Below are 25,331 nucleotides of genomic sequence, written 5' to 3' on the forward strand. Positions count from 1 at the left end.
TTGTAGGTGTTCCTGAGCTCAGAACATTATTAAACTGTGTTCCTGAGCTCAAAATGTTGTTAAACTGTTTTACGTTTTTAGAAACCCCCAATTTTTCCGTGTTAGGTAGCCATTAAGTTCAAAAGACTTTTGTGGCCACTCAGTTTACTGCTAATGGCCTTGAACAACATACACGTTTGTTGTCAGCTCACAGCACACTGGGACAACTAAAAACCCTCCACTGCGTGCACACTGGGCAGTGCTGAAGTGTAAGGAGAGACAGATCGTCTGAATAGAACTCTATCCATCAAACCAATAACTAGTAACCTTCCGAAAGAGAAACACCAGGCCCAGATGAGTTCACTGATGAATTTCTGCCAAACATTTAAAAAGAAAATTATATCAATTCTCTATCATCTCTTCCAGAAGGTAATAGCGGAGAAAACTACCTAACTTATTCTACAGGCCAGAATTACCCCTAATGTTAAAACCAGACAAAGACATTATAAGAAAGGAAAACAACAAACCACTATTTCCCATGAACATAGATGTAAAAAATTATCAATAAAATATTGGCAAATCAAATCCAGCAAAAAAGCATGTATAAAAAAGCATGTGGTACAGAAGGAGGAGCAACGAACTTGGGCCCAGAAGGCCTGGGTTTGAGACCCAGTCTGGCACATACTGCTTAATGGCGTTGGGCAGTCACTGAATCTTACTCTATCATAATTGACACCTGCCTACCTGCCTACCTGCCACACGGTATTAAGGGAATCAAATGAGAAAAAAATTGTGCAAAAGCATGTCAAATTCTACTGTGACTCCAAATTAGAAAGCACTGCTTTAATGAATAACAATGGTACCCTGAGTGATTATAGGCCAGAGTGGGAGTTACCAAAATCAACGCCGTAGATCTACTCTTGCACTGGCTTCAAGTTAACACTGGTGTTCATGGCAACAGAGGACACCTCCAAGCCCAAGCAGCAACCTCACAGAGACACAGGCACCCCCAGGACCCGACACAAACTCCAAGTCAGATGACTGGAGGGTTCAGATCCTGCAGACACATCGCTCGGGCACTGCCTCAGTGCTGGACAACGCTGTCATCCTAGTCTTTTGCATGAGCTGCTTTTACCTAAGCGTTCTGGCAGACCACTTTACTGGAACCAAGTATGTAGCTACCGATTTATTTGAAAATGGGAGAAAACAGATACACAAAAAAATTCATTACCCATGGGATGTGTCACAGGTAATGGTAATTAATCAAACTTTTTCACTTCGTGTAGAAACCAGCCACATAAATAAACCGTATCAGGAATCAATGAAGCGTTTGTTTCATCCTGTAGAAAAATAATTAACTAGCAGAAGGCTGCTCAGATTTTCTGGTGTGTTCCAAGAAAACCATTTTCAGAGAAAGGTGCTGTATCTTTATTTTTAAAGAGAGAAATCCATAACCTTTCCTCTACACTTGTTATCTCCACCAGAATTACATTCATTTATATACATATACACACCTATCAACACAGGTGCACTTGATTATAATCACACACATAAAAAATTTAGGCTAGTGTCACAAAATATGAAGATAGAGCTTTAGGAATGTCTTTTGTTATTTTAGGAGAACAAATAATATTTGGAAATGTTTCTGTACATCTAACTAGCATGGCTATACTTGTTTAAAAATGTCCAATCTCCTCAACTAATGTTTACTGAACATAATGAAGGAAAACTGCCCCCTCCATAAATGGCCAATTTATTCTGCCAGCTGAGCTAACTTTGGGCATTTGTATTTACCTTTATTGCTGCTGGTCTCACCAAAATTCAAATCCCCTGCATTTTGCCCTCCTCTCCCAAACTAAGTCCCATTGGGAGCTTCACGTCTATGATCTTCAACAAATCGGTATTTGCACAGCAGAACTGACTTAAATAGGTGCCATTTAAGCTAACACGCCTGATAGATGCCCAGGCTGCAGAAGCCCTTGTCAGTGCCCTAGCAACGTATGACGCCTAACACTACCTTAAACAGAAAAGTGTGTATATACTAATGTGTCTACGGTAAGTAACTTATTTAAAAAGTATTTAATTTAACACTGCCCACTATTTCATTTATCTTAATCTAATTTAAGGTCTATCAAAGAATTATGCTTAGACTTTTCTTTATTGAAATGTCTGACTATATTTCCTTCAATTCCCTAAAAACACATTTGGTTTGATTAGGTCATTAACTCCAAGAACACAATAAAGACTACTAATAATAGCTAAGTCTTCAACAGTAGTTACAATGGGGCCTACACTGTTTTAAGTACTTTACATATAAATTAATATAGTCCTCACAACAACCCTATGAGGTAAGTGTGCTATTATTTTCCCTGTTTCACAGCTGAGAAAACTCAGGCAGAGAGAGATTAAGTAACTGCCTCACGTGACAAAGAACTGTCTCTAAAGTCAGTATTTTTTATTTTATTTTATTTTTCAATTACAGTTTACATTCAATATTATTTTGTATTGATTTCAGGTATACAGCATAGTGATTAGACAAACATAGACTTTACGAAGTGTCCCCCCAATATTTTCAGTCCAAGGTCAGCATTCTTCTGCCTAGATTATACAGAATTTCTTAGGATAGATTCACAGGTTTAATTTTTTATGGGAGGATTTTATTTGAAGAGAATGGCTGATCTTGATCCTATCCAGGAAAGAAAGCTATTTTTCTATGTGTATTAACTTAACAATTAGCAAATCAATAGGCTCCACTAACTGACAGTTGCCCTCTTTTACTGAGTGGCTAGTACATTAAAATGGTCCTTTGGGGACCTAAAAAAACAGAGAGTGACCACAAAGTCTACTATGCTACTAATTAGAAATCTCTATATACTGCCCTCCTTTTTCTGCACAAATTTTAAAGTTTCTCCATGTCCTTCTGGACATCTTCTACATTGGCAATTATAAGTCATTAAAACAGTCTCCGATAATAGCCTGATAGTGTCCATAAAGTCTCTATGCAGAGATTTCCCCTGACAATAGTGGAAGACCTACAATCAGTAGCAGGGTCTACTCTATGACATCCAATCATCCACACGAAAGATTTCCAGGGGAAAAAGCTAAAATCTATGCAGAAAATGGAGGGGAATACAGAGATAAGTTCCAATTGACAGGCATAAGGGCTTTAGGGCCATTTTGGAACTAGGCTTGCTTTATCAGAGCCCTGTCAGAAATAACAAGATCAGAGACAATTAAGATGTGAAAGAAAATCCAAGCTGTGGAACCATCTGAATCATCAGCTGGAGCGGTTCCGTGGACCAGGCGGGACCCACCCTGGACTGGGCAGGCCTGGCTTCACGTGAAAAAGGGGGACGTCCAGACCAGTAGGAAAGACACAGGGTCCAGAGGTTTCTGCCAGAGAAGGAAGCTTTAAACAACAGCAAAGCCACATGGATAGAACACGTGCCAGGACCCCAGTTCTTAGGAAGCAAGCGGCAAAGAAAAGGGGGCTGGGACTCGGGTGCACGATGAGGGTAAAGTGAGGTTACAGCTTTGAACTTTACTCTTTGCCTTTAGCTTTCTCTTGCCCCTCACTCACCAAGGAAGATCTCCAACCTTCCTAACTTCTACCCTGAAACATAGAAATGCATTTTCAAACCCTGTACGCACTCTTCTTTTCAACCACACCTCTAAATGAGAACCGGGAAAGATGCAGTAATCAATCCTATTTATTGCTTAGTACCTGTCTAAACCTGTTTTAATAAGTTCATATAGTTGCCTTTTAGCATTTTACTTTGAACTGAAGATAGCAATGTTTCATCTTCTAGTAAAGACACCAAACAAGTCCAAAAATATTGGGGAGGAAAGCTTGATAATGAAATCCCCACAGACAGAGTCAACCTCATTCCATTCTTAAGGAAACTCAAGGAACAAAGCCAGGACCAAACATGGCGTGTCCACCCCTATCCAGACTGCCCTCCTCTGTTGTTGGGGTCAGATATCTTTACAACTGGCCTCTTCCAAGTCCTGAAGGCAACTGTTCCCCAGTTCATGAGTGTGCCGGCCAGGCTCTCTTCCCTATAAAACAATGGAACCACAGAGGGGGCGGGGAGCTACAGAGTCACTTGAAGAGGTGGTTCCTGAATTCATACATTTATCAAATGTTACTTTAGCCCAGTGTTGCTCAACCTCTACACTGCTGATGCTGTCAAAGGACAAATATTCTGACACTCATTAAACCGGTAAGGAAGAGCTCACTCGGGACTATTGCAATAATGGAGAGAGATCAGGCTGAACTCCAAATACAGCAAGTAAATGGGATACAAATCAGGGGTCCCCCAAAATATTCCCCACAGCCCATGACTGGGGGGTGGGGATAGTGAATGATATGGCACTTCAGATACTTTGCATAACTAGGGCAAGTTAAAGCTATGCTGCCACCCTAGGAGGAATGCAGATGTGACTCTTAAGAACATTGAGTGGTTCCAGACACAGCCAGTGGGTGTGGGGGTAGGGGGAGATGTTTTTAACAGCACCTGTGTGAGAGGCTGGGAGGCAGAGGCCCGGGCAACACTGAGGATGCTTGCCCTGACTAAAGATGGCAGCTGAAAAAAGGTAAAAGATACAGGTGAACTGACAAAAGTAGCACATTGTAGGAGGGGCCAGATATGAGTCATGTAGGAAGCTCCCAGTCAGCATTTAAAATCAGGGCTGGCTAAGAGAGAAGAAGGGTAGCAGCCATGAAGTTTGAAAGGGTGTAGGAGGGTGTAGGAGTTGGCCATGAGGAAGGAGCCATGAAATAGAGGAATTCTCCTGGGATGTAAGGAGGTGCCACACAGTTTTGTATTAAGACCTGGAGTGAGAAAGAGGAGACCCGCTGGGAAACCTGCCCGGAGAACACAGCACATGTTTCCCTGGACTACTACATGGAGGCTGGGGACAATACACCCCAGATCCTGAAGGACAGAGCTGCTGGGAGAGGATGGAGACTCTGAAACCCACAAGTGCACCTTCCGGAGAGGATAGAGAACTGTTTGCACACCTGGCATAAGAATAAATAAGGATATGGGGTCTTTAGGGGCATGCTTTTTGCTTATAGCCTGGTGAGGAGTAAGGGAAGTGCTGGGTCTCATGGGAAACAGGGCTCTGAGCAGGAGTGCTCTCAGCATCCCCATCCCAAGGTTGGAACCCTATAAACAAAAACCTGTTTCCCTCAACACCAATTGTTGGGTCATGCATCAAGACACCATGTGGATGGGCCCTGGTTTGCTCAGTTACACAAAGACAACTGGGAATTTATACCAACAAGCAGAGTGAGGGGATGAGTAAATGGAAAATTAAGAAGACAAGACATGAAGGGTAGGGAGATTCTTACTAAACTGATCTTACTAAACTGATTTACCAGGATTCTTGCTAAATGCAGGCCAGAGTGATCAGATATGAAGGGCGGGGGACAAAGAATTTGACCAGATATCAAGGGTTATCAGATATGAACAGTGAGGGAATTTTCACTAAAGTGACTCAACAGAATTCGTGTTAAAACTAGCCTAGGCAGGCCAAGCACAGGAGGGAGACCAAGGTCAAAGCCTACTTAAGAAGAAGGCTCAGAAGAGCCTACCTAGAGTTTGGACAAGGAGAGAGTCTTGGTCAATGTTTTGGATCAGTTCATTCTTTGTCTGCAGGAGTCATTCTGTGCATTATAGCTGTTCAGCTGCACCTCTGGCTTCTACCCAGTGGTTACCAGCATCACTGGGATGCTGCATCCCTACCCCCACCTCCACTGCCTTGTGACAAACAAAAATGTCTTGAGAGATGCAGTCAAATGTCCCCTGGGGGCAAAATTTCCTCTGGTTAAAAACCACAGCTTTAAACCGAAGGTTAGCAAGCTTTCTCTGTAAAATCAGATGGTAAATATTTCAGGCTTTGCAGGAATCATTTATGCTCTCTCTGCATTTTCTTCTTTGTCTTTTTTTTTCAACCATTTAAAAATGTATAAACTATGCTTATCAGGTAGAGCATAAAAACATGCAGGAGGCCAGATTGGTCCACGGGCCATTGTTTGCCAAACTCTACTTCAAAGTAAATACCACTTTTCAAATAAATATAGATAGCATATAGATAATTATATTTAATAAAATATACATTTACACAAAACTATGGAGTCTTAATAACTTTCTATCCATATAATTTTCTCAACTGAGAGAAACAGAATGAGAGGCAGAATGCGGTAGCAGTTCACGGTGTGTTTTTACATGAGGAAAGTGTGCTCATTCTCAATAGCCTGCAGAAAGCTGCTCAAAAATGTCCCCGCAAACCTGCCCTCTCTCCCCTAAACATAACACAAACCTTATTCCCATCCCTTGGTTCCAAAATCCCCAACCGTATATTGTTATTATAGGGGTTTGTTTTCAGTGTTGTTTTTTAACTGACACTGTTTTTGGTATAGAATTAACATGTTTTTCATTCTCTCTTTATCTAACCTAACATCCTGGAATGTATCTCTAAAATTAATCTGTTCTGGCTACAGAGTCAGCAAATATGAAACAGGTCACTGGGACACCTTATCTTGTTTGAGAGTCCATTACATGAACCCATATGCTCCACGGTCCTCTCAGCTTTGCCTCAGTAAGCAAACATCCACTCACACATTAGTAGCAGTGCCTTGGAAAGGCATGCTAAAACTGACCCTAGGACTACATAAAGGTTACACCACAGTGCGGCTATGGCATAGGGGAATTTAAGTGTTGTGGTGCTTTTGTTTTTGTTTTTGTTTTTATTGAATGTGTTGGGGTGACATTGGTTAATAAAATTACATGTTTCAGGTGTGAGACTCTATTATCCATCCTCTGTATATTGTATTGTGTGTTCATTAATCCTAGAGTGCTTTTGTTTTTAATATCTACAACAAATGGCACTAAGAAAAAAAAATACTGGTCTAAATTGCTAGGAAAAATGGAGAAACTATGTCTCCAAACAAATTCAGGAAAACATGTCAAATATGTCAATTACAAATCCCATAGGATATATCTGCCATATACTTATCCTTCTTTGATTAAAATGTCAACATTAAAATTTCAACTTTGATACCAAAACCCTAAATAGCAAAGCAGTAGTTGATCATCAAAACAAAATATCATTTATTTTCAACTGAACTTATTTTTAAATCATAAAAACATTATTTAATCACTGCAAAAAATATGCAGAATTATAAAGATAGTAAAAATCATTCAAAACGCCATTAAAAGAGATCAACTATTTTTAAAGCTTTAATATCTTTCTTCCTACCTTTTTTCTATATTTTCTAATATTTAGTAAATTTTACAAAATCAGAAGCATAATATATGTGTGTATACACATTTGACAAAAGATTTGGCAATCAATATCAACAAATACAAGATCTGTATCTTTAATCTCTCCTGTTCATTCTTCTATAAAGCTATTATAAAACCCAAAAATCCAAACAAAAGTTATGTACAAATGTACTAAGTCATTCATCAAAGAATAGTCCTAATAGTGAAAAATTCAAACAGGCTACTGTTCAATAATAAAAGGATTAAATTTATAATATATCTGCGACATCCATATAGTGAAATGAAGAACAACTAATTAGATTTTTTAAGTATTTAATGACTTGGGATTAAATCTTGATTCCTGCTCTTTCCATTTAATACTGTCCTGAGCATTTTTCCAAGTTATTAAATGGTCAAAAAAAATCCAATTTGTAGAATTGAGATTTTAGATTTACAGAAGATTGAACAGAAGGAGATTAAAGATAAAGATTCCTTTTTTTTCTTGGTATTATTGCCAAATCTTTTGCCAGATGTTCTAGCAATTTACACTTCCACCAGCAGATTCTAGGGACATCTCAATGAGACTCTGAGAAGATATCCTCTTACAACAACAAGTGCAAACACCCCTTCAAAAAACTATAATAAACATTCATAATTTAGATTTTGTAGACACCTATAATGAAATCTCCTAAAATATAAAAGAGATTGATAATTTTATGTAAAGTGACTAGAGATAAAAAAGGTAAGATCCCTTTCAAATTCATTTTATCTATTTCTTTTTCTAAAAAAAGTGCTGACATACTGATCAGCAAATTATTTACTAAAACTGTCTGTGATCACTTAAGAAGAGATCATCCTAAGCTATGTAGAGACATCTAGTTATCACTCAATAACCATTCTCTCCTTTCCTTATTAACAGAACCCCAATTCTGTACCACGCAGCAAAGAATTAAGAGGGAAAAAACTACCTCCTAGCCTCCTTTGCAGCCAGAAGTGACGCCATGATGTCATCTGGTCAATGAGTACAAGGAGAAACCCTGGAGGACCTTTCAGGAAAGCCCTGAAAGGGGTGGAGGGCAGGTAGAAGGCAGACTGCTGAGAAAGCTCCCTTTTGCTTTCAGACCTTTCCCGTCTGCTTTAGAATGAAGACCTGCAGGTGGCTAGACCTTCCGCAATCATGCTGACAAGAGAACAGGGGACAATGATCCCACCCAGAGGAGTGGAGCAAAAAGACAGCGGGTCCCTAACATTCAAGGAACCACTCTGCTAAGCTTGGATAGCTTACTTCCAGACTTATTTTACGTGTGGAATAATCTCCTAAACTGTTTATACCATTGATCCTGGTAGTTACTCATGGGTGACTGACCTTTATTGTACAAAGATAAGAAGCAGACAGAATTGGCAGAAATCAATTAGCTCATTTAAATACTCATTTAATCTTCCATACAATCAACACCTCTTTAACACCTATGCTGGGTGATGGAGACACAGACATAAATAAGATACAATTTACAGCCTAGAAGCAGCAACTGAAGAGACAATGAAGACAAAGTTTGGTGAGGCATGCGGCGGGGAAGGAACGGTGTGCAATGGCAGCACACACGGAAAAGCACTCAACCCCAACTGCTGGAAGGTAAACAGGGTCAGGAACATCTTTCCAGTTGCTGTGAGCTTTAAGTTGAGACCTGAAAATGGTAGTGCTAGCCAGGCAAATGGGGCAGCGAGGGAAGGGCATTCCAGGGAGAGGGAGGAGCATCTGCAAAGGCCCAGGGGAAGAAAGGAGGACATGATATACGTCAGGGCGTGCAAGTAGTTTACTATGGCTGGAGCACAGAACTGGAATGAAAGGGAGATCACTTCTTTTGGCAATCCCTCGCTGGGCCAGACTAGACTCTGATTTTTTTTTATTACAGTAAGTAGAAATTAAAGACCAAAAGAGGCAAAGACTAATGAAAAGGTAACATTCTCTTTTATTTCCAAACTCTCAAAATGTCAGGTACCAGCCAGATATTGCTTGCACTCTTCCAGCAATCTGACTCCAAGGGTGAGATTCTTTCAATGTCTGAGCCGTCCTAGTCCTCTGAACGGGCAGGGCTTGCTCAGCTGTGAAGCGGGGATTAGAAGGTGTGCCCAGCACTGGACGACTGATGGTAGGGGAGAATGCAGAAGGGCCAGGATGAGAGTCAGCACTAGGAGAATAAGACTTTGGCAGAAAAGGGATGGAAAGAAGACACCAATTATAACAGTGGGGGCACGAGGCCAGGATGAGAACACTTAAAAAGTGTGCTTTTAAGAGAGATTTAGAAGGCGGGCTCAGGAGGACTGGCCAGATATGCAGGGGGAAGAGGGCGAAGGACAGGGTGATCCCAGATTTCTGCCCTGGGCTGCGGAGAGAGGAAGGCCCCGGAGCACAATAATTAGGGCTACATGCTCTGGGAGACCGTCTCCATCAGTCAATAGTTTCACAACCTTGGGAAAGATACTTAAATTCCATGTGCTTCTGTTTCCACATCTGTATAGTAAGAATAACAGAATCTATCTCAAAGGATTTTGTGAGGAGTTACATGAAAGTTCTCAGAACGGTACCTGACATGTAGGAAATGCCAGGTAAATGTTAGCTACGTAAAGCGTGGCAGAGATGCCATTCACTGAGACAGGGAACATGAGAGAAGGCACAGACTTCAGGGGAGGAGAATGACAAGCTCAGTTTCGGATGCCTTAACCTGATCTGCCTGTGAGACATCCAGTAGGCAGCTTGCTGTGTGGGGCCCAAGTTCAGATGAGAGCTGTGAGGGTCAGATGCTACTTTGTCAAGAGTGATGTTAGGGTGACACTTGAACAAGGACCTCACAGCCCTGCAGAAGCAAGGGTCTGAGGGGGAGAGCAGTAGGTGAGGCGCAGAGGAAGGAAAAGAACTTGGGCCTTCCCTAGAGAACACTGACATTCAAGGGCTAGGGAGATGAAAAAAGACAGAGAAGGAGCAGCTGATGAGACCAGAGGAAAATTCACAAAAAGTAGTTCTCATTAGGTTGTGCCATAAAAATTAAAGGAACAAACAACACTGTGAATGACAGTGAGATGAGGGCAACATCATTCATTGGGAAGAAGCTTAGAGGTTGGGAATAAGGGTAAGAACGAAAAGATCTCAAAAGTAGTGCTTCTTAAGGATCATTGTTTAAAGTTCATTAATAATTTTTATAAATCATAGAGGAAAACTACATAATGAAGTCTCTAAATTGACAAGCATCAGAAAGCTCTTTAGTGAGCAAATTGCCTTGTTAATGAGGATAAGCCTCGGAAAAATCTCAGACAGTAATCTGGGTAGGCAAGGAAGAATCATATTTTTTTTCAAGGAAATAAATCAGAACATAATGGCTTCAGTGAAAAATAATCCAAGCTGTATTTTGCAAATAAAGTTCTGGACCCAAGCTTTTCAGCTACTGAAAAAAAAGGCCATTTTAAGTCACATCACTCTGGGGTTTGAAGGAAACTGAAGAGACATCCTCTGGTCCAGATCATAGGTCGAACTACTTGAGGGAGCTTGCTGAAAAGCAGATAACTGAGTCATGCAAGGCCTACTGAATCAGAATCTCAGGACAGTTAGGAAAAACTGCTTCGTGAACATTTTGAAACAAGCTCGCCAGATAATTCATGAGCACACCAACATTTGAGAACCCCTAGTCTATTCGATTAGGAGACCAAGGGCTTGAAAATGATGGACTTGGACAATAGGAAGTCGCTAATGAGAGTGTCCAAAGCACTTCTCAAACTTTAACATGCACCGGAATCACGTGGAGGACTTGTTCAGTACAAATTTCTGAGCTCTACCCTCAGAGTTCTGATCCAAGAGCTTACACTTCTAACAAGTTCCCCAGGAGAGGCTGCCTGCTGCTCAGCTGAGGCGCACGTCTGAGGCCCTCTGGCCTCTGGGAAAGCCATTGGAGACTCTCCTCTGAGTTCGTCAAATCAGTGCGGCCCTGTACCCTTGAAGACCAAGAAAGACAACATATTCCAAGAACGATGTTGAAAATGAAATAGAAAACACAACCAAACATAAATAATATACATGTATCCTAAGCCACTCTGGTCAATTAGAAGACATAGAGAACTGGAGAAGTGCTCTGACCGGTGTGGCTCGGTTGGTTGGGCATTGTCCCACAAAGCAAAAAGTCACCAGTTCAATTCCTGGTCAGGGCACATTGGAGAGGCAGGTGATAGATGTTTCTCTCTCACATCGATGTTTTCCTCCTTCTCTTTTCCCCTTCCTTCCCCTGTCTCTAAAAATAAATATTTTTTTTAAAGTGGAGAAGATCCAGACCGAGCTAAAATGAAATTGTAAGGATGATAAAACATGTTTAGAGACAAAAGTGACTGAATAATCAAAAAGACTGAGTTCACAAAAAATGTAAAGAAAGATTATAACTTTAAAATCTATAAAATGGTGAAAACATGTGGGCAGAATGAACAAATTTTAGAATGATAGCATTACATAGCTGATTCGATTACTTGACTCTCAGAAGTCATTTTTAGGTATTTGTGTGTATGCGTTATTTACTCAGAAAATCTAGTCCCATGCCCATCGGGAGACTAGATTTTTATTCGAAACCACTTTTGGAAATGGTTTCCCACTGGTCCCACACAAAGCCGGGGAAACCACAGAAAAACACTGCTTTCTCCCCACCGCAAATCTGTGTGACTCAGGCAGGCCAGTCCATTAGAACAGACAGCATTCTAATGCTGGTTTACAGCCCCTCTTTTCTCATGTGGACAGCTCTTAACCCTGAAATACTGTATTCAAATACTGCTCTCAGCAGCTCAGAATATCCGTAATTGCCTCTGTCTACCCGCTATTTGTCTCACATCCAAAATCCATAACAGATGAATTCCACTGACAGCACCTCCACAGGACTATCATACACGTTTTACATCAAATTGTCTTCAACCCTTTTCAAACCCATTTCTTACTTGTGGTCCTTGTTGCGCTACCTTTAGTATCTGCTATGATTTCCTCTGAAGAAAGTAGCACACCTAAGTGCCAGAGCCTTCCATTACCCACGTCACTCCCACACTCACCTAAGCTGTTCCCTCTACGTTCGAAGGATCTGGCCCAGGCTTTCCTCTTAGTTACACGTATTTGCTTTTGTATTCTCCCAACCCCACCCTCAACACCCTCCTGTCCTCCCCCAAAATAACCACATTTCTAAGGGCACAAAAATGTGGGTTTTGACCTTTTCAAAATCAGTGTAAATATCATTCTGTAGACATACATTCTGCTTTTTAGAGCTAAGAGGCAAAAACGGGTTCCAAGTGACTTTTGCTACACAGTCAGGTGATGGATTCAAGCTGGCTACAGGCGTTCCCAGGATTTATTACTGGCTGTTCGTTGTCATAAGAATGTTGATTCTGTTTGCAACCTTGAAACTAAAGCTCCCTAAAAAATTAGAGGATCTCTCATTGGACTGAGTTAACTGGGAAAAGCCCTGTAAGAGGAGGTACACAGACACACAGACACACAGACACACACACACACACACCCCCCTACCTGAAGACCAAACTCAGAGTTTGCCATAATCAAATCCTAAATGTATGAAGCTGTTGCCCACTGAATAAACAAAATATAATAATAAACATAAAATATAAACAAAGCCTCTATGCCTACCTACAATTATTAAATCCTAGTTTAAGGTGAGCTTCAAATCCATGTAATGCTCTTTAGTTTCTGAAATTATCTTCCTAACTGGAAACAGAGGACATTATAAGAATTCTTCCATAGATACAGCATAACCATTTATGACTGTCTGCTTTTCCTTATCGTAAACTGTTTTCAAAAGCATAAATTTTTCTCAAGCTAATCAAGTTAGGAAAACTGTATATATCCATATAAAGGAATAAAGTTGATCCTTCCATTACATCATATACAAAAATTAACTCGAAACGGATCAAAGACTTAAACATGAGAGTTAAAACTATAAAACTCTTAGAGGAAAACATGGAACAAAAGCTTCAAAACACTGGACTTGGCCATGGTTTCCTGGGTGTGGCACCAAGAGCACAGGCCACAAAAGTGAAAATAAACTGAACCACATCAAAATTTAAAACTTCGATGCAAAGGACACAATCAACAGGACAAAAAGGCAACCTCCAGAATGGGAGAAAATATTTGCAAATTATGTATCTGATGAAGGATTAATACCCAGAATATGTAAACAACTCCCACAATTCAACAAGACAAATGACATGATTTTTAAAATGAGCAAGAGACTTTACTAGGCACATCTCCAAAGAAGAGAGACAAATGGTCAACAAGCTTATGAAGAAATGTTTAACATGACTAATAATTAGGGCAATACAAATCAAAACCACAATGAGATATAACCTCACACCCCTCAGGATAGTTACCACCAAAAAAAAAATACCCCTCAATGTTGGTGAGGATATGGAGAACCTGGAACTCTGGTGTACTATGGGTAGGAATGTAAAATGGTGTGGCCATTGTGGAAAACAGGATGACAGTTAGTCAAAAAATTAAAAAATAGAACTGCCACAGGATCCAGCAGTCCCACTTCTAGACATGCACCACAAAGGTGTGAAAACAGGAACCTGGACGAGTGCACCCGTGTAGAGCAGCACTTTCCCCAACAGCCAAAAGGCGGAAGCAACCCAGACGCCCATCAACAAACAAGTGGGTAAACAAAATGTGGCACATGCACACAACGGAATACTATTCATCCTTAAAAGGAAAGAAAATTCTGACACATGCTACAATAGGAATGACCCTTGAGGACATTATTCCAAGTGAAACCAGCCAGTCGCAAAAAGGCAAATACTGTGTGATTCCACTCACATGGGGTGTCTAGAATAGTTACATCCACAGAGACAGAAAGTGGAATGAGTGGCTGCCAGGGGCTGGAGGGAGAAGCCAAGGAGAAGGTCTGTCACATGTGCAAAGATTCAGCTTCGCAAGATGACAGCTTTCTGGAGACTCACTGCACAACTATGGAAATATACTTAGTACTAAACTGGACACTTAAAATGGTTAAAATGGTAAATTTTGTGTTATGTGTATTTTAACCCAATTTTTATAGAACAAACTTAATGGAATATTTTGTACGAATAAATTAAATATTTTAATAAAGAAAATAGCCCTGGCTGGTGTGGCTCAGTGGATTGAGCACAGGCCTGTGAACCAAAGAGTTGCTGGTTCGATTCCCAGTCAGGGCACATGCTTGGGTTGTGGGCCAGGTCACCAGTAGAGGATGTGTGAGACACAACCACACATCAATGTTTCTCTCCCTCTCTCCTTCCCGTCCCCTCTCTATAAAAATACAAATAAATAATTTTTTTAAAAATCTACAGTTTTTAAAAAAGAAAATATTATGTTTATGAATAGCCTTAATTTCTAAATCTATTGCCACAAGTTTATTTTACATAAAGCATGTTATCTCTCAATATCAATATGCACAGAATGCTGTTAACACTGTAAATATCTTTTAAAGTAAAGAAATAATCTGTAGGATTGAAACTACCTATAAAATAACACACCTTACACACAATGCTCACATTCTGCAAAATTAATAAATTTATATGAATGTAAAGAATGTATGGTAATGAAAATAACTTCATAGCAAAAGCCTCCTGCTTCATTTCATGTTAATACTTCCTTTAAAGGTTTCAAAGAGCCTCACAAATCCCAGGGCACAAGCAAGAGAGGATTTCCTCTGTTTGAACCATAAATTGCACAGCAAAACTTTCACCACATGTTTGCTGAAAAATGCTGGACTGGATGATACGTGTAGTGTAGCTCACACCCCAGGGGCCTGCAGTGCTTATCCACCCCATATTAATCTTTAGCCTCGATTTGAGTAAGAACCCCGAAGTACAACTTATTAGTAAATTTGAAGAGAAGGTATTTCATAAGATTTAGTATTTGGCATTCAGATCTCAAAAATATATTTATCCATTTACATCCAGGAAAAAACATATACATTTTTAATTTAGGCTTAAAGTTCAAAGTAAACTTTAACTGTAGAGTTTACTTTAACTCTACAGAGGGTGTGTGAGAGGCAACCACACACTGATGTTTCTCTCCCTCTCTTTCTCCTTCCCTTCCCCTCTGTCTAAAAATAAATAAATATGATTTTTTAAAAATGCACAAATGACTAGGCCCCAATCTAGTGTGTCAGAATTAGAATGGTGGGAGTCAGAATTGAATATAATCAATTCAATTATATTCAATTACAGTCTCAATTTGATCTAATAATAAGCTGCTTGAGCACACAACCCTGTGCCAAAACAGTATACTAAGAATATTGGCATTATTTTATTTAAAGCAAAAATCAAGGACATAACTAAATAAAGAGCGCAAAGACTTGTTGGAGGAAAGACTGTACTGCATCGAGGGTATCAATCCTTGGTGATACTTGGGAAAGGCCAGTTTCTAAATCCTGCCTCCCACCATTCTAATTCTGACACACTAGGTTGGGGCCTAGTCATTTGTGCATTTTTTAAAGATCATATTTATTTATTTTTAGACAGAGGGGAAGGGAAGGAGAAAGAGAGGGAGAGAAACAACAGTGTGTGGCTGCCTCTCACGCACCCTCTACTGGGGACGTGGCCTGCAAACTAGGCATGTGCCGCAACTGGGAATTGAACTGGCAACCCTCTGGTTTGCAGGCCTGCGCTCAATTCACTGACCTACACCAGCCCAGGCTCATTTGTGCATTTTTAACAGGCACTCTAATAACATTTTGAGAAAAATGCAAAACATACCACCAGTAAGGTATGAACTACAAAGTCTTACAGGTATACCTTATAAGGAAGTTCAGACCTCATCCTATTTACATAACTAATACAGGAACCCTTTTACAATACTCATTAATTGATTTTAATAAGAAAGAATACCAACATATACATAATCAAATAAATAATATATACTTCTCTATAAGGTATGAAGCCTAATCACTTATTTTAACATCCATTGTTTAAAACTTAGAGTCACCTCTTCTTAGAAATAACGTTCAATACAGCATATGAGCCTTCAAAGACAAACATAAATTACAAAATGAAACTGGTTTCATTACATTATTGCTCTTTCTGGTTTTTTATTTAAGGTAGAGGTCCCCAGATTCATCATCCTAGTTCTAAACAAGTTCATACTACTTTCCAAACACACCCTCACAGGGTTAAGATTTGTGACCACAGAAAAATAGGATGCTTTAAAGAATAGTACCAGATGATCAAGATACAGAAAAAAATGTTTAATGTTTTGAGTAGAGGATAGAGAATGGCCTATCAAAAAGACAGTTTTGAACAAGATAATGCTCACTTGGATATGTAAGTTCAAGTAGGCTTTCTCAAAGCGTATCATTAAACATGACTGAACACGGGTCAATAGTAATGAGAAAAGAAGGCATTACCTGTGACTGCGCTCCTCACCCTCCTGCTGGGTTGTCCTTGCGCACTTCCCTCTAACAGACAGAGGAGCAGAAAAACTTCTCCAGCACTTGGCACTGCTAGGAACTCCAAGACTTTCAGAATCTATAGAAACGAATAAAAAAATGTTCCACAATCATGAATAAACTACCAAAACCCAAACTAAATTTTCCTAGTGTTTTCCTCCTCCCACTTGTTGTGCACCAAATAGTCTCCCCTCAGATGGCACTTACTTTACCATTTAAAAAAAATAAGCAAAACCCAAATCTTTATTTAGAGATCTGAATGCCAGCCAAAAATAAGAGACCCCTAATGGGTAACAGAGAGCAGAGAGGAAGATTCCTCCATCTCTAAACCATGTTAAGTCATTATATGGTTCTTCCACAAGAGAAAAAAAACATGAAACTAAGTAAGTCCATATCCATGCATCAGCAGCACCACATTAGTTAATGACAACAAAACACAAAATAGCAAAGAGAGGGCCACAAAACATTTTCAAAAACAGCCTTTTAAAAATATGCAATTGCTCCCAAAATATTCCCAGGTGCCTTTGACTTATCTAAACACTGAGAGTTCCAAGTTCAGGGATTTCGCTGTCCCCTGTGCAAAGGTTACTTGCATTTGGTCTTAGACACACCTCGTATCAGCAGGCCTCACTGGGAAGGTGAGTTTCACAACACAAATATTGGCTTCCTCCCTATTTACCGCAATTTTGTCAACCATCAAAAAATTTTATGTTTATAATAAACTGGGGAAATGCCAATTATCATATAAAAAAGAAAAAGATATGGTCCAATGTTGTAATTACATGTGACCATAACGACACAGAAGCAAGAAACAAGACACGGCTTGTTCTGATGGACTTTTAAGTAGTAGGTAAAATATTCCCCCCTCTTTAGATGCGTTTAGGTGAGCCATTCAAGTCAGAGCCTAGTACATATATATCTTTTCAAGATTCCTGTCTAAAGACTTCCCAAGCCCCAAAGCATGAGCCACTCATTCATGTAATCATTTTTCTGCAGTAGTTCGATATATTTAAAGATGGCTCCATGAAAAGTTACTATAAGAGGCTTTCCATGTGTGTGTTTTGACCTATACATGCCTTAAAGGCATGGAATGCAATACCTTTTCTTATAACGAATGTTTCATGGAAGGAAAACAATGGGGTTAAGGGAACCTCAGTGTGACCTCAATCTTCAAAACAAGGCACAGCAGTGGTCATGACCCGACACAAGCAGAGTGAGTGTGGGACATGAACAGGAAGGGTAAGGTGTGTGGTGCCGGGTGGGTACTAGACTCATTGGGGGACCAGTTCTTGTAAATTATGTCTGACCCTGTGCTAAAGATCTGAAACTAATACAAAATAATATCGAGTGCCAACTGTGACTGAAAAAAATAAAAATAAATAAAAAGTAAAGGGTAACATTTCACATGCAAATAAACAAACTCTTCATATTAAAATTTCCTCAGTACCTTCAAATCTGCCTTCTTCGTGCTAATCAATGAATCATTTATTAAGCCCCTGGGGCCTTGCAGTATAATTCATAATCAGATCTCTGGGCATTTAACAGCAAGAGGTTTTATGAGTAAAAGAACCCTCCTCCTTCCGTAAACCCACATGCACAGTTTTATCATCATGTGCTGCAGAGACACAGGCTGTTCTGCTGCCTCTTAAGAATTACAGATTGCTCCCAGACGCTTTTCGGGCGATTTCAAGCCGCTCCTCATTCGGGGACTCTTGAATTATGAAAGGGCATCTCTAATTCATGAGAGATACTGCTCCCATCTTAGTGCTCATTATCACACCCCCTCCTTACATGCTACGTTTTTAGGCACCCCCACACATAAGCTTTGACTTGGGTAACAAGGCATCACTGTGTATCACTAAGGGCTTTGCTGGGAACCCTCTTATATTTTACCATCAGGATGTCGCCGGCAGCAACTTCAAAGGAAGCCGAATCCTTTGACAGTAATGCACAGAATGACATCGAAGGCAAGGTTAAACGGAACCCAAGTACATTAAAAGGACTCTCTAAAAATTCACTAGGTCTTGACAATTCACTTGGCTGTCATCTCGTTTAAAAACAAAATATGTCTCCTGTTAAAAAAAGAGGGGGAAGTTGGCAGTTAACGATTCAGGCACATTCAAATCTCTCCCCAGGCAAGTGCTTTCCTCCTAACAAAACATTCAACCTCCGCATAATCAAATCATATCCATGCTTACAATCCTTCCATGTAATAGCTATGTCACATCCTCAATTTCAACAGAGGAACAAAACGGAAAGCTCATTTCCAGATGGCATAAATTCAGTGAATTTAGACTTCTCTTGTGCTGAGCTCAGAAATCAGCTAACAGGCAGGGAGTGCACCAAAGACACAGCAAAGCCACCAAATGAACACGGGGTGTGGGAGGGCTAGGGGCAAGATACTTAACATCCACATCATGGATTTCTGCCTCTATCAGTAAAACAAATGCAGGAGGTGTGGGTGTATCCATAGCACTGAATTAATTGGCCTGCGTTATAATCAAGTGCTTTCCTATAGGGTAATTAACAAATCAATCAAGGAAGACAGAAGTCTCAAACAACTCAACAAGTTTTCAAATACATGGAGTAGACAATGAGCCAATTTATTGAATAATTGCATTCTCCGAAAGAGCTGAACTGAGACGCAAGGGTTATGGTCACATGTGGAAACTTGCAGAGTGGAACAAAATATTCTACATAAGCCCTCAATCACCACTGACTCAATTAAGTATATTAATAGTAACTCTGCGTCTTAAAATGGATGAATCTAAATCCAATCCCTGAATTTTACAGATGACAAAATTGAATCAGAGGGAGGCTAAGTGACCTGCTCAAAATTAAGTAGCTGGTAAATGGCGAAGACAAAGGTAGAATCCTTATTCTCCAATCCACGTAATGCTCTAGCTACCCATTAAGTTGATTTAATTCCACCCAGTGAACAGCAGAACTTTTAAAAGCTTTGGGAAAAGTTGAGTCAAATAAACCTTCCATCTTCAATTTCCATTCAATCAATCCCTAAGGGGTTTTGCATTAATCACATAGAATTATCTTCTTTAGCCAAGACACCCAGTGTAATTTAGATGACTTTGGGAGGGTCTCAGCCACGAAACAAATTAGTGAGTTGCAGCATATCACAGAGGAGGAAAAGCAGGCAAAGAGAGAGATGACGGGCACCTTAAAAATAAATCAAGAGTACTGATTTATTAACATGAATAATGAAGGTAAATGAAAGCAACTTTCAAGTACTAAAGTGATATTTCCCAACGTGACAACTACTTGTAAGATGTTTCTTAAAGGAAAAAAATCATAGTCATTGCTTAAGGTCCTATATTCAAATAAATTAGGAAATGCAGCAATTTTAATATCCCTCTTGAACATTCACGAAGTACCTAATGCAGATTAAGGCTCTGAGGCCTGTAGTAGAGACCCCTGCTTGGCTTTGTTTAAACCGACATTTCCCAGTCATATTTGACAGCTTTGGTTTGCAGGGCTTGTACAGACATCCTCCGAGAAACAGTTCCTAGTATTTTTTGAGTTGTTTTTTTTAAATCAATAGTCAATATTAAATTGTAGCAGATATCTTTTCTGTAAAAATTGTATGATTTCTTACCTACTTTTATTTAATAAGATGAGGAATGTCATTAATAAATTTTATACTACTGAGCCCTTCTTTCATTCCTAAAATAGTCCTCATGTGTGATAGTGTATTATTATTCTTTTAATGTGTGAAAGTGTATATTAAAAGTGTAATCTCACCCAACTTTCTAAGCAACTCTGCAAGGCGGACACTACTCCGGCTGCTCTGGCTCTCACCCACCGGGCTCCAGGTCCCCTCTCGCTGCTCCCCACACACACCCAGCTTGCTCTCAGGGACTGTGCAGTGCCCGCCAGACATGCTGTCCCTGAGATCCTCTACCCCCAGGTACCCTTCTATATCGTGCCTCTCTCCACTTACGTCTCTGCTTACCTGTCACCTCAACACAGGGGCCTGCCCGGTCTATCCCACATAAAACAGAAACTGCCTCTCAATCTTGTCGCTCAATCCAGTCACCCCAACCCTGTTTTATTTTTGTTTGTAACAACTGTCAGCATCTAGTACATATATTTGAAGAGACAGAGAAGGAGAGGGAGTAAGGGAGAGAGAGAGAGGGAGGGAGGGAGAAAGAGTGAGAAACATGGATTTGTTGTTCCACCACCAATCCACACACTCATTGGTTGTTTCTTGTATGTGCTCCGACTGGGGATCGAACCGCAACTTTGGCGTACTTGGGACAACATTCTAACTGATGGAGCTACCCGGCCAGGACCTAACATACATTATATTTCACTTGTATTAATTTATATTCCCTTGCCCAGAGTAGAATGCAAGCACCACAAGAGCAGGGGTTTTGTCTGCTTTGTGCATTGCTCACTTCCCAGCACAAAGAACAGGCCTGGCACATAGAAATTACTACTTAGTATTTGCTCAGTGAATGAACGAATAGCCATTTTATAGACAACAAAACTGAAACTTAAAGAGATTATGTAACTAAAATCACACAGTGGCAGAGCTGAAACTGAAACTCAAGTCTAACTTTCAATTCGCTACACTTAACCATTAAAAAAATCACAGGCATACAGGAACAAATTTAAAGGACACATGGGCAAAAACTGGGGGGGTGGGTAATGGGAGGGAAGTGGGGAGGGATGGGTGGGTGGGCTGGAATGGGAGTAAAAGGCAGAAAACTGTACTTGAACAATGATTAAAATAAAAAATTTTTTTAAAAGATAAATGAAATACAATGTGAAAAATAAAGTGTGTTGTGAATATTGTTATGCTGTAGTATTATGCAAATTTTAAGAATTATACCAAATATTAGTGTGTGGTCATAATCTATAAATTCCATTTGTTAAGTACAAAATTAAATTAAATTTTTAAAATAAATTTTGTTTTCTTTAAAAAAAATCACAGGCGATTTAAGGCCATACAAAATGCTCGTGTGACCTGGTGAATACTGAAGCACAAGCCAGCGACTCCAGCAAAAGTCCAAGGAAAACTGCACAGAGGGCCCGTGCACAAGGTAAGCAAAATAATCAAAAGAGAATCTCCAAAGAATCCCTTGGAAATTACGGACATTGTATGAAGGCAGCTCCACTCTCTTGATACCATGAGCCTCACAGCAAGTAGCATGAAGGTCTGGCCTTCATCCATATGTGTCCTCTGACATCCAGAAAACTGGATGCTTCCCAGCTGAACAGCCATTAAACATGTGTTCACTAGCAGCACTAGCAGGCACAGTGTGGGAAGTGCACACCCCCGGAGACGAGCCATATGATGGCCAGTGCACACACCAAGCACCTGACTTTGGAAAATTATTTGCTCCTCCTTGGTTTCTTTTTTGGTTTCAAAAGGCAATTTACAATTAGACATCCTTCATGTTCTTCTCCTCTTCTATCATCACGGTACTTTCTTGAAGCAACTTTAGGCTAAAAACAAAATTTCACAAATCTCCATTTCTGACATTAACAGCATCTTTAACTTTTTCCCAGTATTCAGTCAAACCCCGCATTTCAGAGCTGTGGAGCCGATCCAGCACAGCAATGTGTCACAGTTAATTCCATCAATGTAAAGCATAATGAGCAAAGATTGAGCTAGTGAGGCATGACTAAATGTTTTGAACCTGTGAATCTAAAAAGCAAGGCTCATTTATGTTATTTCTAAATAGTAAATAAAATTATTTTCCAACACGTCGCTGTCAAATTACAGTCATTTTCCCACCAGCACACACTTGAGGAATGCCACAAAGGCCTCTTTCTAACAGTTCGTTCTATTGTTGCTCGCAGCCTTCCAAATATTTCTCTCGTTGGCTTCCATTCAAAGGTAAATGGGAGGCAGGAAATTTTATGGAAAATGTATGCAACTGCTTAAAATTCATCAACCAAAAGAAAAAATGGCTTTAGAGCTACATTAAGAGTTGAGAAATTATTTCTCCTTCACTTAGTCTCCAGCTTCCACGAGAGGTAAGAAAACTGACAGACTGATGAAGTTCCAAGTGACCTCCTCCACGGGCAGAGCCCAACTCCTCCATCTCAAATTTTCACCTTGCTCAAGGCCAGAGTAAACACCTGTCCCTCACATCTTTACACAACGTCACTTTGCAGGCCACACATACAAGCTTTCACACCAGGGAGGAAGCGGATTCCAGCGCACTGGACAAATTTCCGCTCTCTTACACCAGTCTGTTGATTGTTCCCTTAATTCTCTCAGCTGTCAAGATAGCGAAGGGAGGAAAGGACCTTTCTATAAAACCGTAGACTGTAACCAGATACATTTGCCCTTTAAGCAATTCACACACACACAGAGAAAATAAAACTCCTGTCAAGGTTTAAAATTTAGCTATGAAAATTACATTCTCACACATGACCAACATGTGGCAAGATTTGAATAAAATAGATTACTAAAATAAAGTCAATTGACATCAATTTTTACAATTCACGGGCTGAAACGAGACATTAAAGAAGAATGTTTTAAAGTAAAATGTAAAAGATACTCTATAGCCCTGGCTGGTGTGGCTCAGCTGTTGAGTGCTAGCCAGCAAATCAAAGGGTCGCCAGTTCAATTCCCAGTCAGGGCACATGCCTGGGTTACAGGTCAGGTCCCCAGTGGGAGGGCGTACAAGAGGCAACCACACATTGATGTTTCTCTTCCTCTTTTTCTCTCTCCTTCCCCCTCCCTAAAATAAATAAAATCTTTTTAAAAAAGATACTCTATAAAATTGCAATTGTGCCAGTTTAGAAATGCTTTAAAATAGGGAAGTGAGAAAGTGTAAACAGCATTAACTATATTTAAAACGTTTTAAAATTTTTAAAACATGTATTAGCATTAAGAAAAATTCAAATTCAAAGAAAACTCAGATTAATTTAAGAAAATAGCTTCTTCACCTTACATAATACTATTTCATTTTATTTCATCGAGAGATGTTTATAAATATTGTCCATTAAATCCTTCATTTAATAGTATAAATGGAAAAGGCATTGTTATTATCATTTGCAAACATGCAAGAAATTTTAATAACAAAAAAGAAAAAGAAGAGACTGAAAGTTTCAGGAAAAAGTCAAAACAAAGAAGACAGGAAGTACACTTTTTTTTGGCTTGGGATTTTGGGGGACATGGGGGTAAGATACAATAGAAACAGAAACGTAATATAGGACTGGCTTAAGTAAGCAACAGACCTGGAGTTTACTGGACAACAAAATCCCAGGTTACCAGCCAACATCCAAAAATACCTTGTTTTATACCAACTTTTATATAAAGTTATATCAAGCACATTTTATAATTCTAACCAACAGACTAACATTGGGCATCACCACTTATATTTGTATCTGAATCTGTCTGAGAAGCAAGAAACATTCAGACACATGAAGCAGCTGACAAAATTCTTTCACATGAAATCCTTAACAGAAAACAGGAGCACATCGAAGACAAGTCACTACAAAAATTGGAGCAAGAGGAAAAGATCCCGCTATCTTCAGAGGCAGGCTTAAAAAAGAAAGTGCAGCAAACATCCTTGGCAGTCACAGGGTACCTTGTCCCTGTCTCTATTAATATTTGTTTACGTTTTATCCCCTTAGGAGACTGTGAGCTTGAAGGAAAGGACCTGGCTTTACATCATTCTAGCCTATCAGCCACTGAATTCAAACACATGAGAACCAAGTGTTCAGTCAATTAGCCTTTCTTAAATTCTCTTGACAAAAAAAATATTCACAGTGTTTGTGTTAATGTAAATTTTATCTCAATTAAAAAATACCAAAAAGGGGCTTTTTTATATTATTAAGGCAAGGCTACTTTAAAGCAGACCTTAAGTCACTGGACTGTAACATAAGGCTGATATGTTTTACCATAAACAACAAACCTTATAATCGCACAGGTATTTCCTATCCCTTCATATATCCAAAGTCCTCAATTGTCCAGACAGGTGAGTACCTGACCTCAAAATACCCATTGAGTTTCTGGGTCAGCTGATTGGCTGTTAAAACTGAATCACCTTCTTTACTCAGATAACAGATTCTATACAGATTAACAAACAGATTCTGTAATATTAGGTTCCACCAGAGGAAGCATAGATTCAGAGTGCTGCTTACACTCAAGTTAAAAAAGAAAGAATAGACAGATACCAGGAGAGACCTGCAGGGAAAAGAAAAAAAAAAAAACTTGAGGGAAATCCAGAGACCTGCTTTGCCTCAGGCTCCTTTCTAGTCTCAATCATAGTCTCTGCTTCTGCCGAGAAACTTAAAGATAACCAGCATGGGCTGGGTGACTGACTAGTAGGTACAAGGCCTGGAGCCCCCCAGCGGAGCACCGCCCCTCATCTCCCTTGATCTCCTCAGTGTCTGCACTCACTGGTTTCCCTGAGATGGAAGCAACAAGAAAATCTCATTCAAGTACAAATGTGATCTTTGGCACCACGCTCTGATTTTGAAAGGTCAAGTCCATAACCGCCAGCATTTGAGGTAATTAGCTAACATCATGCCCACTGTCTTAGCCCCACAAATTAAAATCCTGGAGCGAAACTGCAATGTGGCCTAAGGCCAAAGAAAGAAAACAAAAATTCAGTAGAAGAATAAACAGGGCAAAGATATTATT

General features: G+C 39.8%; 1 protein-coding gene across 4 annotated transcripts in view; it reads right to left on the minus strand.

Annotated features, from left to right (window-relative positions):
- Positions 1 to 25,331, minus strand: part of FHIP1A (FHF complex subunit HOOK interacting protein 1A) — a 194,196-nt gene that overhangs the window by 124,817 nt on the left and 44,048 nt on the right. For 3 of the 4 annotated variants that reach the window (XM_045831715.1, XM_045831717.1, XM_045831716.1), the window contains one exon: positions 16,667 to 16,787. The gene's annotated coding sequence lies outside the window, so the exon portion shown is untranslated. Of the gene's footprint in view, positions 1 to 16,666; positions 16,788 to 16,915; positions 17,036 to 25,331 lie in introns of those variants that run through there. The other variant, XM_045831718.1, reaches the window with a different exon arrangement.

This window comes from Phyllostomus hastatus, unplaced genomic scaffold (genome assembly GCF_019186645.2).
Source record: "Phyllostomus hastatus isolate PE091 unplaced genomic scaffold, TTU_PhHast_1.1 phas_contig_159, whole genome shotgun sequence".
NCBI classification, from domain to species: domain Eukaryota; kingdom Metazoa; phylum Chordata; class Mammalia; order Chiroptera; family Phyllostomidae; genus Phyllostomus; species Phyllostomus hastatus.